This window comes from Crocodylus siamensis, chromosome 6 (genome assembly GCF_052110815.1).
Source record: "Crocodylus siamensis isolate JL-2025a chromosome 6, ASM5211081v1, whole genome shotgun sequence".
Taxonomy (NCBI): domain Eukaryota; kingdom Metazoa; phylum Chordata; order Crocodylia; family Crocodylidae; genus Crocodylus; species Crocodylus siamensis.
This window is the reverse complement of record NC_143400.1, coordinates 35,674,201-35,692,246: the sequence shown is the minus strand read 5'-3', so window position 1 is coordinate 35,692,246 and position 18,046 is coordinate 35,674,201.

The window sequence follows — 18,046 nt, the reverse complement described above, 5'->3', positions numbered from 1 at the left end:
CATAAATCTTCATTTGTTTTCTTTATTAGCATTCGATCTGGTTTTGTTAATTGCGTAAATGTTCCCCTCAGGCAGAAAAGCAATATAGTTCAAATGAAGCAGGGCTTTTTGTTAAGGATAGTCAATTTGATTAACATCAGTGTCAATATGATGAATGAAAATGCTCTCGTACGAGTTGCCCAATAACTTGAAATTGACGCTGGAATATTCATGTCATTAGGACATAAACGATAAATTAAATTTGGAATTATGTCAGCCCATGCAGAATTTCTCAATTTTCGAAACAATGCAAATGCTTTGTCTCTAGTAATGCTTTTTAATCAAGATCTCAGTTAATTACACCTCGCTATTCCCCTGTCAGATAAAGTTGTTTTTATTATCCTTGTTTTACAGATGGGGATACTGAGGCAAAGTGATGGTGTCCAAGGTTACCAAACAAATCCATGCCAAGATGAGAAACCACAACCAGGAGGCCTGGATCTCATTTCCTTCATGCTCTGCTTCCTAGATCACACTCTCTACTGCACAAAGGAATAGAAATCTCACATCCTGAGAAGAGCAGTCAGCTCTACCATCGCCCTCCTCCTACTTCTGTTACCCTGGTCAGTTCTTCCTTCCAGTCTCCGTTTGAATTTTTGTTCCAACCAGTTGATCTCATTCTTTCTTCGGCTTTCTCATCTTCCCCTGCTCTGAGGTCGTGCCTTGTTGCTGCTCAAAACCACACTGAATATTGTGGAACTGAACATATTTTGGATCAGCCCCCCGCCCCCCCCAGCACTTCAGCACTAGCTTCAAGATAACCCAAGGCGTGGGTGCAAACACTTTGCAATTCTGGAATTAAGTTAGATCTGGATCCGACTTCAAACTCCGAGAACTGCATTCACCCCTGCCTCCTTTATCCTTCTGCACCACAGCTCCTATGCCCTAATACTCTACACATGAAAGGGACTGCTTCCTGCATCCCTCCCATCTCCTTCCTTGTTAATAGTTCCAGCCCAGTGACCTTTCTTTTGCTTTGTCTCCTGGCTCATTTACAGTTTCCAGCAGCTTTTTGCTGTCAGCTCATGTGCTCTTTTCTCTCTTTCTATCCTGCCTCTTGGAATACAACCCCTTGACCTTAACCTTTGAAAAGGAGGAGGGAGTCTTTTTAGCATCATCTAATGGGGAGGAGCAGAGTCCAGTGCCAGTCCCAGTAGTCCTGGAACATATAAAAACTTCACACAATGGGCCTCAAAATGCAGCTTTTCAGCAACTGCATTGCATATGAGGCAGATAACAGCTTGCAGCTGGCTATTGAGAAACAAAAAAAACCAACAGGCCTCAATGTGTGAATTACAGCCTGCCAAGAAAGGGGAAACTGTCACATTTTGTCTGAACTGTCCCTTTAAATAGACCCCTAAATTTCACTCCTGCAGTTTTGGTTTGTTGGTTTGTTTGTTTGGAGGTGGGGGGGGGCGGTGTTTTTTCCATAATCCCCTTTGTTCCAGGCTGATTATTATAAACTCCTTAATTTTGTCGCACAACACAGGCTTCCTACACTTGCTGTGGTTTTCTCTCTTCCTCTTCCAAATCATTTATTCTCCCCCACAAGTGCACAAGGAACACATAAGAAGCCTAACTGGAGTGCAGGATCCAATCAGATCAAGAGGCACTGTAATTTCCAGCTGTGGTTGGAGCTGCTGTCAAACTATGCTATGAATAGATGTTTAAAATATATGCACCAAACTAACGCTGCATTGGCAAAAGGAAATGGGCCTTCAACCCCCTGCTTTTTGAGATGGAAGAAAGAGAAAACTTGGAATAAATCAGCCTATCTTCTTGCACTCCCCTCTGTAGTGGGTTTGGTTATGTACTCTAGTGCTGGAAACTTTAATTGAATCCAGATGATAATAAGTACTTTCCCCTGTTAAGGTCTTACTTAAGTGCACATTTAAGCCTTCGTCTATTCAGGACAGCACTTTAAGACATGACTGACTGAACACCAAAGATATATATAGCACTAAAACCATGTAAATGCATAAATTCAGGCTTAAATGGGACACTCTCCTGAATTCTGATCTAAGTTTGAACTCAAGAAGATTATAAGAGCAGTTTGATCATGGCTGAATTTCTTGCACCTTCCTTTAAAGCATCTAGTGACAGGCCAGAGTCAGAAACCAATACAAGCTTCTTGCTTTTAGCTGTGAACTCATCCCTTCCTACCTCATTTAAGAGCAATTTATTGTCATGTCTATCCCTGCCTTTGCTCTGCCAGCATTTACCAGGCCCCAGTCAGCTCCTCACTTTTAATACCTCTATTGCTTCCTCCCGTGCTTTTATTTCCTTGGGGAGAAATTCCCTGCTGAAGTTGCAAGTCCTATCATCTCATCTTCTTTAAAATTCTTCCTTAATTCTCACCTTGACCATGCTGCTTGCAAAGCCCAGCCTGTTGATCATAGCCAGACAGCTGACAATATATGGCCATTTTTTCCTAATCTCTACCACTAACCCCACTTAAAAATGCAAAGTATTTAACTAACAGCACTGCAATGGGTTCACTTTTTTGCATTCTGTATCCATTTCTACCCCTTTGTTTGTGCCTGTCGATTGTCAGCCTCTCTGAACCAGGATCGTCTCATTTTCGCGTTTGTATAACACCCAGCACAATGAAGCCTCAATCCCACACAGGGCCTTTGGGCACTAACACAATATAATTGTCAAATAAGAGATAGGACAGCAGGCTGAGTGCAAGAGTGGAAAACGAGTCCTGAAAGCTTTAGAAACGTACCACTATCTTCACCTTAATAACGCGCAAAAAGAGAAAGACTGAGGTGATAGGGAATAGGTGCATGTCAAAAGCTAGGGTATTTTGCACTTCCTCAGACTAATGGTGCATTAAGCTCAATGACACACTGTATATAATTACCAAGAGAGTAAAAGGTCTCTTTGCATCTCCATTTTCCCCTCTCTTTTGTCTTTTTAATTAAACATCCACTAGTCCTAGTGATATTGCCATTATTTAACACAATGTGTGGTCATTAGAAATGTATTTATACTTATCATATCTCGATATATCAGCTTTTCCCTTCATTTCCATATGCCAAATTAATATGTCTTGTGATAGAACTTATTTGACAAGCTCAGAAGAGCCTGTATGAGAAGATAATATTAATAAACCAAAATGGATCCCATTAAAATCAGTATATAAAAAGGAGCATACATAGTTGATTGAAGGCATCGTCAATAGAGTGGACTGTCTTTATATATCTTCCAACATGAAGGCTAGTGGACTGGCTCGCCAGCTGTAGAAACATCTAATAAAATGCCCACACTTCCCATTCAGATCAGTATCCCTGGCCCTTAAAAAGATGGTCTGCCCCACATCTTTTAAAAAACACACACCCCCTCCAGTGAAGTGAGCCCAGGAAGGCATTATCCGTCTAATGGGCACTCAATGATATAAACTAAATCCTAGCTCCAATAAATCCCCATGCTTCATGAGTTCCTAAGCCAACTTCTAAAGAATAAGTATTATTTCATAGATTTCATAGACATCAGGGCTGGAAGGGACCTTGGGAGATCGAGTCCAGCCCCCTGCCCAAAGGGCAGGAGGTCAGCTGGGGTCATAGGATCCCAGCAAGATAAGCATCCAATTTACTCTTGGAGGTGTTCAATGTAGGTGCTCGAACCACCTCTGCTGGCAGACTGTTCCTGACCTTGGGGGCTCGGACAGTAAAGAAATTCTTCCTTATGTCCAGCCTGAAACGGTCTCATACTAGTTTATGACCATTCGACCTCGTCATCCCTTGGGTCGCTCTGGTGAACAAATGTACCCCCAGATCCTGGTGGTCACCCCGATAAACTTATAGGTGGCCATCAGATCACCCCTGAGCCTGCGCTTTTCCAGGCTAAAGAGTCCCGTGGCTCTCAGCCTGTCATCGTAAGATCTGTTTTCCTGACCTCTGATCATGCGCGTGGCTCTCCTCTGGACTCTCTCAAGCTTCTCCACATCCTTTTTGAATTGTGGAGCCCAAAACTGGATGCAGGACTCCAGCTGCGGCCTCACTAAGGCCGAGTACAAGGGGAGAATGACGTCCCGGGATTTGCTCGAGAAGCATCTATGGATGTAAGCCAGTGTTTTGTTCGCTTTATTAGCCGCAGCATCGCATTGCAGGCTAATGTTCATCTTGTGGTCAATGATGACCCCCAAGTCTCTTTCTTCTGTAGTGCTATCCAACGTAGCACTGCTGAGCCTACAAGGATGCTGCAGGTTTTTCCTCCCAAGGTGGAGAACCTTGCATTTTTCGGTGTTAAACACCATGAGGTTCTCGTCTGCCCATTTGCTGAGCTTGTCCAGGTCAGCCTGGATCACCCGCCTATCTTCTGGCGTGGATGCTTTGCCCCAAAGTTTGGTGCCATCAGCGAACTTGGCCAGTCCACTCCTGACTCCAATGTCCACATCATTAATGAAGATGTTGAACAGGATGGGTCCCAGGACAGAGCCTTGAGGGACCCCACTGGTCACAGGGCACCACGATGAGTGACTGCCATCAATTACAACCCTCTGGGTCCGACCACGGAGCCAATTTCCCAGCCAGCAGATCGTGGTGGAGCCAAGGCCACAACTGGGCAGTTTGGCCAAGAGGTGATCATGGGATACCAGATCAAAAGCTTTTTTGAAGTCAAGATATATGACATCAATCACTTCTCCCTCGTCCATGTGATAGGTCACCTGGTCGTAGAAGGAAATGAGATTGGTCAAACAAGACCTACCCGCAACAAACCCGTGCTGGCTATCCCTTAGGATGTTAGCCTGGGCCAGTCCATCAAGGATGGCCTCCTTAATAAACTTTTCTAAGATCTTCCCCAAGATAGAAGTCAGGCTAATGGGCCTGTAGTTAGCCGGATCCACTCTCCTCCCTTTCTTGAAGATCGGCACCACATTGCCCATACGGAGAAGTTACCTGTTGCAGGGGGCCCTTAATTTATTCCACTGCTACTGCAAGAGAAAACACAGGGATGGCTGTGCTGTTTCAAACTAATATTCCCAATGCCCACACAATGATTTTTCCTTAATGAATGTATTGAGTGTGGTCCTGACTTGGTAAAAAACTAATGAGACTTTGGATTTGATCCATGCCCAACAGAGGACGGGGATCATTCAGGGCATCTGTTATCCCTAATGAGAAGTGGAAAATGAATGGAAGATATGCAACTGCGAAAACTGAATCACCTGTCAGCACAAGAAAATCACCACCAAGGCACAACTCCTTCACATCAAGCCAAAACATTGCCAGTATTCTAGGTCCAATAGTCTGCTAGATTCACATAGGAGCCATTGCAGGCTTTCCCAATAGAGTGAGTGGCACAAGCAGTTAGTATGATGCTTTGAGTGATGCTTATTCTGGAGTCCTTCTACCACAGACTGGCAGGGTTTCTGTGCTATCTGACATATTGCTGACTATTATAATGAATCCTTTTCATCAAAAATACACAAACTATGTTCTGTCTCTGCTTGTCTGACAGCATGGACTTCAGCGTAGGTTGCACAAGCCTTCCAGGGACCCTGAACAGACTTCGTCGGATGGCTGGAACCAAAGTCATTGCATCTTTCCAGCTATTCTTAACCGTAGTAGCTAGATTAATGTGAGATGTGATCCCATCACTGATTGCAGTGTAGACATAGCCTAAGGGATGCTTTTCCTTGTTAGTGAAAGGGAAACTTTCCAAAGCCCTTTGTCAGGTCACCCTTAGCCACAAATATAAGTGTTATAAAAACCAAACTTCTACTAAATCTAATAATGACAGCAAAGTCTTCACTTTAACCCCCTCCTGCTAGCCAAAAAAAAAGTAACCTAGTCTGCCCTAAACTGAAAACAGAATTAGTGTCAAGGAATGGGTTCATATCACAGCTGGGCAAGGACAGAATTTTCCATTTTTCAGAAAAATCATCAGTTTTGAATTCCCTTCCCACTTGTGATTTCTGAAATAGTATGCAAACGATAGAATCTTACATATCAGAAATCAATTTTTGGTCAATCACAACATTTCATCTGACGCTGGCTTTTTAAATGTTACATTATATTGAATAACATTTAAATAAAATAATCAAAATGATTTCAAAAACCAGAAAACAAAAAGAGAGATCAAAAAAGTTTCCAGAAAGGTCAAAGTGGACATACAGATGCTCCAATCAAAATGCTTTTTTCCTAATTTTTCCAGCACAGTAAAGTTTACTAGAAATCAATGCATGTCCCAGAAATGTTTAGCGTTCAGCAGGTTGCATTTTCAGATTAAAAATATCTGACAGAAAACATATTTATCAGCTTCATTTGCGATAGCTTCACTCAATGAATAGCACTTTACACCAGATGCAGTCCCTTTGGCTTCAATTTATGAACTAAGCTTCTATTCAGCTCAAGTAAAGGGTCTGATATTTCATAGATTTCATAGACATCAGGGCTGGAAGGGACCTCAGGAGATCATCAAGTCCAGCCCCCTGCCCAAAGGGCAGGAAGTCAGCTGGGGTCATAGGATCCCAGCAAGATAAGCATCCAATTTACTCTTGGAGGTGTTCAATGTAGGTGCTTGAACCACCTCCGCTGCCAGACTGTTCCTGACCTTGGGGGCTCGGACAGTAAAGAAATTCTTCCTTATATCCAGCCTGAAATGGTCTCATAGTAGTTTATGACCGTTCGACCTCATCATCCCCTGGGGCGCTTTGGTGAACAAACGTTCCCCCAGATCCTGGTGGTCACCCCGATAAACTTATAGGTGGCCATCAGATCACCCCTGAGCCTGCGCTTTTCCAGGCTAAAAAGAGTCCCATGGCTCTCAGCCTGTCATCGTAAGATCCGTTTTCCTGACCTCTGATCATGCGCGTGGCTCTCCTCTGGACTCTCTCAAGCTTCTCCACATCCTTTTTGAATTGTGGAGCCCAAAAGTGGACGCAGTACTCCAGCTGCGGCCTCACTAAGGCCGAGTACAAGGGGAGAATGACATCCCGGGATTTGCTCGAGAAGCATCTATGGATGCAAGCCAGTGTTTTGGTCGCTTTACTAGCTGCAGCATCGCATTGCAAGCTCATGTTCATCTTGTGGTCAATGATGACCCCCAAGTCTCTTTCTTCTGTAGTGCTATCCAACGTAGCACTGTACTGCACAAACTTAAATTAGGTTTGTACAATTTGTTTTGTACCAATAACCAGAGGTTATATGTACTATGCAGTACATGGGAATAATTACCCATTCTTGAAGATATTAATATCAATAGTAACATGAAATCATCCCTTCAATTAAATATGAAACCTAACACTCCCCCTTACATCAGAGACTGGGAGAACAGGATTGATGTCTACCAATGGATTTTACACCAAGAGAGCGTGTGCAAGGCCTATTCACTTTTTAATATTTATTTCTGAGGGCTTAAATTTGAGGGGTTCACAGACTTAGTGCCAGCTCCCTGCATAAGAGTGAATCTCAGCCAGGTGCAGAGACCAGTGCAAGGATGTGTTGCGGTTATGGAAATACGGCCATAAACATGACATTTCTTTGTTGACCTGCAGAAAGATAAGCATGCGAAAATCCATGCAGTATACCATTTATTCAGAAGCAGAAAGGCAATGTGGCTCAAAAGATTAAAACATATCATTCATTGAGCAGGGAGTATGTAGCATGGGACCATTAGGATCTTTGCAAACCTGCCCATGGACAGGGTCCGTACGCCTTGTGCAGCTGACAAGGGCATGCAGCCTTGAAAAATCAATTGACAGGCCAGGGAAGAGTATTATTAGGCATCTGCAACCTCCAGACACTCTGCAGTGGCGAGATTTGTTGGAGGGCAGAAATGACAGCTATATAACAACAATATCTTATTGATATGGGCTTCCGAAACAGTGATGGAAGAAGGGGTGAATGCTGCTGACAGCAAATGACTGCAGCGTATGTTAAAGTCTGGATGGAACAAGCAAGGCTACAAATGAAGTGGCACAGGAAGAGAAATGGACATGGCACCTCGCAGATAAAGATGTAAGTAGGTCAAGCACCATTGTCTTGCGATGGAAGTGACATTTTGGCCCACGCATCAAAGCAGAAGTCATTCGTTATTATTTTAAGCCCATTAAGCACGCTGGCCAGCTGCTAGCAGAAGCCATTTGTATTAGAATCATATTGATGATTTCACTGCTGAATGCTGGATTTGCTCTACAAGGTTATTAATAATCATCATCGTCAGGCTAGGAGAATAATACAGTTCACCTGGTTGCAAGGGTGTTATGCAGAGGAGTGTAGAGTTATCAAGCCTCGAGACTACTTATGAAAGATTAAAAACACTGGGACTGTTTGCTGTAAAGAGAAGATGAGTAAGAGTAGGTGTAATAAAGGTATAGACAAAAATGAATAATATTAAGAAGGCAGAGCAGGTATTTCTATTCATACTTTCACAAAATACAGAACACACAGGCTTTAATAAAAAAGCAACCAATAAAAACCTGGTGAAAAAGCAGTCTGACTTTTAGGGTGTACAATTTGCCCATGGAACTCATTGCTACAAAATATGATCAAGATCATATTTAAGTACTAGAGGGACCGGACATGTATACGAACAATGAGGAATCCGGGAAAGTTTGAATGAAATTCAAAGGCCGATAGGGTAATCATTTGAAAAATGAAGTGCTTGAATGACAACGAGTATGTCAGAAAGATATGTCCTGCAAGGGTTTTCTCAAACGTGCCACATTAAGGCTAGCGCCTCCAAAGCCTGTAAGCCTTGATGGGGTTTGATGCCTATGCACGGAAAAAAAAACCCATGGACCTAAAAGGTGGTTACAGCCTGTCACTTTTGAAAACATGTCTAGTAATTCAATGTTGATGTTACTAATAACATCAGTTCAACAAAAAACAAAATAACCCCCCCAAATAAACCTACCACCCCCCCAACCAACCCCCCCAAATTTGATTCAAAACCCATGATTCTATTTCTTCTGAATCCATGTTTCCAGACCAAAAACCTCTTTCTGAGCAGTTCTTAATTTATTTAGAGCCTAAAGTTTAGATCAGTGGTCTCCAAACTTTTGATCATGCACCCCATCAGTAAAAAATTTGAGCCCCCAATATATAGAAGTTCTAATACTTTCTTCCCGCACCCCAATGAATTATCTTACGCACCCCACTTTGGAGACCACTTGTTTAGATAACTTGAGATATTGATTTAATTTTAAAGAGCTGCAACACCTTGCTAGACAGTGATACTTAGATAAAGGAAAATGAATCAATCCAGAGTATTTTTTCCAGCATGTTATTCAAATACAAGCATGCACTTTGTATGGCATTATAGCATGTTGCTTTAAAACAGAGGTAGTTTTTTCATTGCAATCATCTCTCATGAAAGCAGGACAGAGCCAGATGATCCTCAAATTCTACAATAAAAATAAAGGATATGAAAAAGCCAAGTGAAAGTTTATGCTTTGACTCCCTAATCGCCATGTGTGCCGATTAACAAATTAGAATGAAATTGATAGGACCAGAAAACTTGGCCTGTACAATTCACCTGTCTGCAGCACAAGGCCTTGCAGGTTATCCTGCACTGTAAGGACCTTCAATGATTTCTTTTATTAATAGTTTCTTATGGTTATTTTCATCCATATCCCTGATGTGGCCAAAGTCTGTGCCTACTGATTTTCAGAAGAGTCCCATTTTCTTCCATGAAAGCATTTGTCTCCTTTTCCATTCAGGAGCCATAAAAGAATTCATAGATGCTAGGGTCGGAAGGGACCTCAACAGACCATTCAGTCTGAATCCCTGGGTCGGGTAGGAAAGAGTGCTGGGTCAGATGCCCCTAGCCAGATGTCTATTCAGTCTTCTCTTAAAAACCTGCAAAGTAGGGGAGAGCACCACCTCCCTTGGAAGCCCATTCCAGATTCCGGCCAGCCTCACCATGAAGAAGTTTTTCCTGATATCTAGCTTAAATCTAGCTGTCAGTTTGTGACCATTGTTCCTTGTTACCCCAAGAGGCGCCCTGGTGAACAGAGCATCTCCGATCCCTTGCTCTGTCCCCCTAATGAATTTGTAGGTGGCCACAAGATCACCTCTCAGCCTTCTCTTGCGGAGGCTGAAGACGTCCAGGTCCCTCAGTCTCTCCTCATAGGACTCAGCCTGTAGACCCTTAACCATATGAGTAGCCTCCTCTGGACCCTCTCAAGGTTATCCACATCCTTCTTAAAGTACGACACCCAAAACTGGATGTGGTACTCTAACTGCAGTCTGACTAATGCCACATTAAGGGGAAACATCACCTCCTTGGATCTATTTATCATGCATCTGCTGATGCATGATAAAGTGCAGTTAGCTTTGCTGATGATTTCATCACACCGACTCATGTTCATCTTGGAGTCCACCATGACTCCGCAATCCTTTTCTGTTTCTGTGCTGCCCTAGGTGCAGCACTCCACACTTGTCCTTGTTGTACGAATCTTTGCAAATGCAATATTTCAAAGGCTTCAGTTTCCTTCCTGTCTGCAGCATTCATTTCCTGCCATTCACATGCATAAATTGGTTAAAAAAAAATTAAGCTTTTCACCAGCTGAATAGTTAAATTATGGTAAAATAACAACATTTTGTAAACGTTTGTGAAAGAGGCTCAAGCTAAGCGAACCATTGCTTAGCTTCTCCCAGTTTCTTTTGAATTGTGTCCTTGGTTGGTTGATAATTGAATTAAACCTCCAGTCTGTACAACTTGCCCATTAATTGGATGTTGGTTTGCATCTTATTTTTACCACCCAAGTCAATATGTGAAATCTGAATTTGCTCAAGTCAGGAATAATCGGTATTCTTTCACATACTGTTTTGCTATAGCAAATCCAACATTTCAGGCATTAGTGGTTATACCAAAGAGCACCATCTCATCAGCATATCCGAGGATGGTTGAAGACTGTCCATCAATGGACGTCCCAACTCCTTTCATGTTTTCTCCCATAATAAATTCTGTGCGCATGTTAAAAATGTTAGGGGAACAAAAAAAAAAAAATCTACACTTGACACCACTGCTCAATGGAAAACCATTCATTCAGTGTTGTCTTCTGCTCCCGGTAGTAGTATTGACTATAGACACCTGAAATAATTTCAAAAAAAATTCTTTGCAAGTCCTGTGTCTTCTAGTATCATCTAAAACTGTGACTATGAATGAGACATATATATCTATATATAGATTCATCAAAATATATATGTTCCATTGATGGACAGTCTTCAACCATCCTTGGATATATATAAATCCAAGGATGGTTTTTATATATATAAAACCCCCGAACCAACAACCACCACACACACACACACTAAATATGTATTCTTTATCAACATTAGTCTCTAGTTTCTCAGTAACTCCATTGTGGCCGATGTAGTTACACAAGGAATAAACCAGCCTTAGTGAAATCAGATTATAGTGTCAGATCTACAGCTGTTATAAATCAACATAGCTCCACTGAAGTCAACAAAGCTAGCCTGGTTTACATCAGATGAGCATGTGGCCTTGTATTTCTTTTCAAGTTATATACATCATTGCAAAGTGCTTAGACTGATTTGCAAAGTTCCAGATGACAAGTGCAATGATGAATCAGGAGGCATTAGACAAAAGGGCCAGAGAGCTTTGAAGGTCAGGTTAAGCGTGGTTCTTTAAATGAGGTTATTTTGACATTACCTCATGCAACAGCCACAAAATACTTGGAAGTGCCATTAGATTAATGACAGCATCGACAGCATTAACAAATTCTATTTGTTAGCCACACTTTTCCTCAGTCCTTTATTACTTGCTCAAGGCAGAGAAACTGGAGATACAAGGCAAGCTAGATTTAATGCATGTTTCTGTGCATGTTTTCACAGCCAGCAAAATGGTTACTGGAAAAAAAAAAAAAAAAAACACCCACAAACCCACAGATGCACACTAGCTAAATAAAAGCCTCTAAACAACAACAACAACAACAACAACAAAACTTAATACGTGATCAGTCTCAGGAGATAAAATTCATTGTATTCCAGATTAGAAAAAAAAAAATCTCTTTTCAGGAATCCTTGTGCCATGCCCCCCACAAACGTGGTAGAAGTCCCTTTATTACTAAAAATAAGTATTGGGAGGAACTGACGCGATGACAATAAAGCTTTTACTAGTTGAATTTTAAATGATGCCTGCGATCATTCCTAAAAGCAGACTTTCTAGAGTTTAAAGAAGGTGGACAATATTCGTCCGTCAGAAATGCAGTCTCTCAATCAGTAAGCAAATAGTAATAATAAAAATAATAACAACAATGTGTACAGAGAACAGAAGAAACAATACATCAGGGAAGAGAGATGCCTTTCTGATTTTATCAAAGGGTGGCATTAGGATATCTAGTGAGTGCAGCTGTTCAATAGCTTAATGGAAAAGACCATTTTACCTTTGTCAATTAAGAAGATGAGAGTCCCAGTTCATAAATGAAATGGGGTTTCCTATTTTTAACAAGCCACCAGTTAAATTGCTTTCTTTAAGTTGATTACTCAATTTGAATTGATTTGGAAGTGATCTCATTGTAGTTTGAAAAGATTTACAGTGGAGTTATGCAGAAGCATTAAGGGATTGATGTCTTCATAAAATTAAAGAATATTAATTCTCTAATGTTCATGCAGAGAACTCATCCAAAATCCCTTTGCTACTTAACCCCCACATCTGAAATGGGATGCCATGGTTAAAAAAAGAATATGCATAATTACTCTAGATATTAGGCACAAAAATTGGATTAATATGTACTGTTTTACTACTGGAGAAAGGAAGAAAATGTTTATTGGATTGGTACCATTGCAAATGAGATCAGAATCTGGCTCCATGACACTTAGTTATTATTTCTTTTCTGGCATGACATGAGGACACAGATGGGATTTTTTTGGACAAGTATTTCTAGAGGACAAGGAGAGAGGTAAATATATTTGACCTGAGTTTCTATGACAAGAGGTCAAGTACATGTAGATATATAAGCACTATATTTAAAACTTATGGTATAAAAGGAATCTTTTATTGGCATATGAAGCCAAGGCTACTTGTCACATTAAGAGCTGCCACAGACAGACATCAATAGTCCAAAATCAAGCATTGGGTGCAGAGGTGTGCAGAACAAATCTTTATGCCTCGTCTACGCTAGCAAAGGATTGTCAGTATAGTAGGGGTGTGTGAAGTGGCCCCTATTCGATTCAGATTCAGCCAGAATCAGGGACAGCGATTTGATTGGATTCAATTCAGCCAAACCCGAATCTGGATATTCGATGCCGATTCAGAGAATCAGCAATTCGGACAGACAAAGCTTTAGAAGTTTTTTTTATGTACCTCGAGGTACCAGCATGGCTCATGATCACTGTGGTGCTGGGGTGGATGGAGCGTCCCACAAGAGTGCAGGGGGACCCTCCACGTGCTCGGTGGCAAAACCAGAATTGGACCGGAGCTACTACTAGGTCTGCCGTGGAGCATGCTGGGAATCCCCCCCGTACCCTCCAGCCCAGCAATCAGCTGCAGGGGGACCCTTGGTGCACTCCTAGACCCAGGAGGCAGTCACTGAGCCAGGGGGCGCAGGGAAGCCCCTCCCCAGCATGCTCCCTGGTGGACCCAGAAGTGGACTGAAGTGCTTCTGGTCCGCTTCTGGGTCTGCTACCAAGCGAGCTGGGGAGCCCCCCACACTCTTGTGGGACACTCCATGTGCCCCAGCATCCCAGTGCTCACAAGCCCCTACTACCTAAAGGTATGTAGAAAAACCATTTAAAGCTGTCTCTATGTCCAAATCTTTCTGAATGGATTTGGAAGGTTCAGATTCGATTCGGAGAGATTAAAGGGTCCTCCGGTTCAATTCGGATTTGGAGATTCAGCCACCGAATCGAATCAGGGACCGAAACGTCACATGGCCCTACAGTACAGCTATATTAGCTCAGTTGTACCAGCAAATTCTCCTGGAGAGGTGCAGCTGTTATCAACTAAAGACTTCTCTTGCCAGGATGCTTATGGACATTCTCTGAAGGACTGCTTTCTACTCTGGTCTATTTTAGATACTATTACATAGACAAAGCTATATTGGCTAGTGTAGAATAGGCCACACCCACAGTAAGACCAAGATCATGTTGGAAGACTTTATGCTTGGCCTAAAACTTGCACTCATGTCCAGCCATACTTTTAAACAGAGCTGAATGGGAAATGCAAATCCTTTCCTTTAAAAATGTTTGCATTTTGGAAAAGAATCCCATCCCAGGTTGATGGTAGTATTACAGTGATGTTGTGGCCGTGACAGTCCAGGACTTATGTGAAGCACCCAAAAAAATCCTTGTTTCTTAGTTTTCGACACTAAAAAAAAAACAAAAACAAAAAAGTGCAATAGCCCTTCATCTGTGTTACTTGATACTGAGAGTAGGATGGCGGGGAGTCTTGGAGTGGGTGTACGTCCAGAGTGTTTCATCCAGCTGTGGGTGCTAAGTGCCACCATAATGGAAATCATAATAAAAATACAATGTCAAGAGCTGCCATGTGCTTTACACAACTAGTTCGTCTGGACCTAACAAAGACAGACAACACTGTATATTCCCAAGTGACATCTACTAGGACCTTATTGGCAAGCTAACCATTTACATTTATAAAGAGGAGCATGTTGCTGTAACTTAGAAAATGGGATAAGGTACCATATGTATGGAGTCATTTTACTTATTAAAAGCACAGATTAAAATGAAAAGAAACACTCCAAAATGTCTTCACTTAATTTTTTTTTCCCCAGGCATCCAACCATTATACTATACTGCCCAGCATTTTGTTTGCTGTCCAATGTAGGTAGTAAATTTTCCTTTCTGCTAAGTGCCCAGTCACTCAGGGCCATCAATATAGTCATTACCAATTATGTAAGTCCAAGGAGAGCAGAGATTAATAATTCAGAGTTGAGATATCATTGAAATTTATCATCTTGCATGTACCATCTGCAGACAGCATTGGGAAGCTGTCATGAAAAGGTATTAGGTGGTGAAAATTAGAGTTTTGTATTGATTACGAAACATTCATAGTTTATCAAGAAGTGATGCTTTAATTTATGCCTAGATATATGAGGGCTTATTATCACTACATTTTTACTTAACATCATGGCTTGCAAGGCAAAAGAAACAAAACCCTCTCTATTCCACCACCACAGCTGAACCATGATCCCTATGACAAGCAGCTAAAACCCCTTTCAAACCCATCAGTGCAGACCTTGGCAGACAAGGAAATTTTGTGCCTGGGTGGTGGTAGGGTTTGGATTGTGCAAGAAGCTCTAACCTTTCCTGTTTCTGGTGCCATCCAAGGTGTGGGCAGTTTAAGGATGCGTGGATTTTTTTGCCCCCCAACCCACCCCATCTCTTTGTAGGCCTCACCTGGTCAGGCTTCCACAGTACTCCAGGCAGAAGCTAACACTGTAAAAAGCAGTAAATCAGCTAAAGGACTTGTCCATGTTCTTCCTATCTGGCCACGCTGTACATCTTTCTGAGCACTAGCGTCATGGTGTTTTTGATTCCACCCCCCGCTTCTCCTTTATAAAAATTAACATTTTATCAAAAATTGGAAAAAAAAAAAAAGTTTGGTCAATTTTCTAAGCCATTAAAAATAGAGGCAAAAAGCATAATACAATTTCAAAAAGGGCCTTCAAACTTCCTTAGACGTTTCATAATTAGAAGACGTTTGAGCAGCTCTGATCATAGTGGGTCCTTACAACTAGGGAGGGTGATAAGAAATCAAAATAGGTTGTTAGGAATATTTCAAGAAACCAGAGCAAAAGAGGATTTTTCCAAGGCAGATGATAAAGACAGCAGAATCAATATAGATAGATAATGACATCCCTTTGTGCAAAGGATATCAAATAAGTTTTTTATGAAAGAAAGAAAAAGATTTACAGTAAAGGCAAAAGGAGTCAAAAAGTCAAGTGGAGGCAAAACATTAAATATGAACAAGGTGGGGAGTGAAAGACAAGTCTAGTTTTTATTAGATTTGAAGTAGAAATGCCAATGACAACCTGAGCATCATTAAGAGAAATAAAGACCTAGATCTGGCTGCAGACTTCCAAAGCGGAGAGGTGAATATCAATGAAAATAGAAATTACTTCATATATTTATAACAAGGGAACAAGTCTATAAGCAATAATGTAAGCAGTTAGTCCAAATACAGGTAAGGGTTTCACAATCTAGGCCCACTGCGTGGAACAGCAAAAATATCAGGGACCCTAACCTGAGATTCAGACAATGCTATGACAGTAAATGCAGTCCCATGCTCCCTGATCACGCATGTGCAGTTCCCTCTGGCATCGGATGAGATTCAGGGAGCAGACTTAGAGTCAGGGCAATATTAGTGCTCTGTTAATGTTCAGCAGGAGAACTGGAAGCCTCGGGGTATAGCCCAGGTCTAATCAACCGTCTGAAATGTCATTCACATCTCAAGCTGGTATGGTTAATTCCCTTGGAATATTGCTACAGCTTCCAAGGTGAAGACTTGCTTTGATGGTGTCTCCAAATTTCTGCTTATTCAGTTCTCATGAAATCCCTGCAAAACAAGTTGTGCTCCCCTGAACTTCTCTGTAGCCGACATCTTCTTGGACAGATGTGTGGCCTGGGATCCGCCCCTATCACAGCTGACAGGACAGGAGATGAGAATGGCCTTGCCCAGCTGCTATACCCTCTCCCTGCACAATCAAGGGGAGCTGCACCAAACACAGACCCCAGATGCACTACAATGCCTCACCAGAGCAGCATGGGGCCAAGACAGAAACGTTGATTCCCCAGATAATGAACTATTTCTAAAACGGGGTGTTACGATGTAGCCACAACTGAGCCTGCAACTGTTAAATGAAATACGCTTACACCAGAATAAAAGAAATCGGAGGAAGGGATTTTCAAAGAAGAATTCAATTTGCACAAAGGGTCTCCTGTCTGTGGGCAATTTGCAAGGAGGGAAACAAATTTAGTTCTTGAGACTTGATCCTGTACATCACCAAGTGCCCCCACTTCCCATTTCAGGTTGGGGCAGCTGAGGCTGTCCAAAAGCTTGAATGATTGAATGTAGCTGAATAGACTGCTTATTGTAATGTGACAGAAGCCAGAAATGAATTGTATCACTGGCTGTGAGTATGGGAGGGGAGGTATGCTGGGTCCTAGCAAATGCATCCAACCAACTGCCATTGTAATTATCAGCAATTAGCTCTCTTCTGACAAAGCACAAGGAATAGGCCAACATCTGCATCGGCACAGATGCTTAACTACCTTCTCACCTCTAGGGCTGCCCCTTCAGAAGTGGGATCAAATCCACCGGCGGGGAATGGTGGGGAAAATGAGCATGCACTTCCGCTGCATGAATTAAAGCTGTCTCTACGGCCTAGGAAAAGACTGCAATCTCTAGCTTCTGACATGGCATCCTTGCTGGTACTAATCTCACTCGGAAGAGAAACAGATAGGAGAAGAGTAAACAACATGAGCAAATACAGTCAAAGAGAGAGAGAGAGAGAGTGCGTAAATGAATGTTTTAATGGCTTAAAACATCAAAGATTAATAGCTGACAAGGAACATTCGGCTCAGAGAACAATAGATTATGGAGATGGCTTTGAAGAGCTGTCATGCCAGAAAGTGTGAAAGGTAAAGAGAAAAGCCATCAATGAAAAGTCAAAAGATATTTTTGTATAGTGCATGCATTTTTAATGTTTGAGGAAGAACAGTGGAGAACCAGGGCAACCTTGATATGTAGAACAATGACGGCTTGGATAGGTCTTTGCCATTCGTGGCTGCAAGCTCCATGCCTCACCACCTTGATTACTACTACAGTATCAAGTCAGACCAACTAAAATCAAGGCACTGTTGCAGCGCACTGTAAATACACAGGTTAAAAAAAAAAAAAAAAAAGCATGAGGTCTCCTAGCACCTTGCATTGTAAGTAGACAAGAGAGGATGGGAGGGAGGAAATGCCATCATCCTCATTAAGCAGTTGGGGAATGAATGCACAAAAAGACTTATCAACTTATCCCGGATCACACAGGGAGCCTGTGAATGATGAACGAATTGAATTCCTC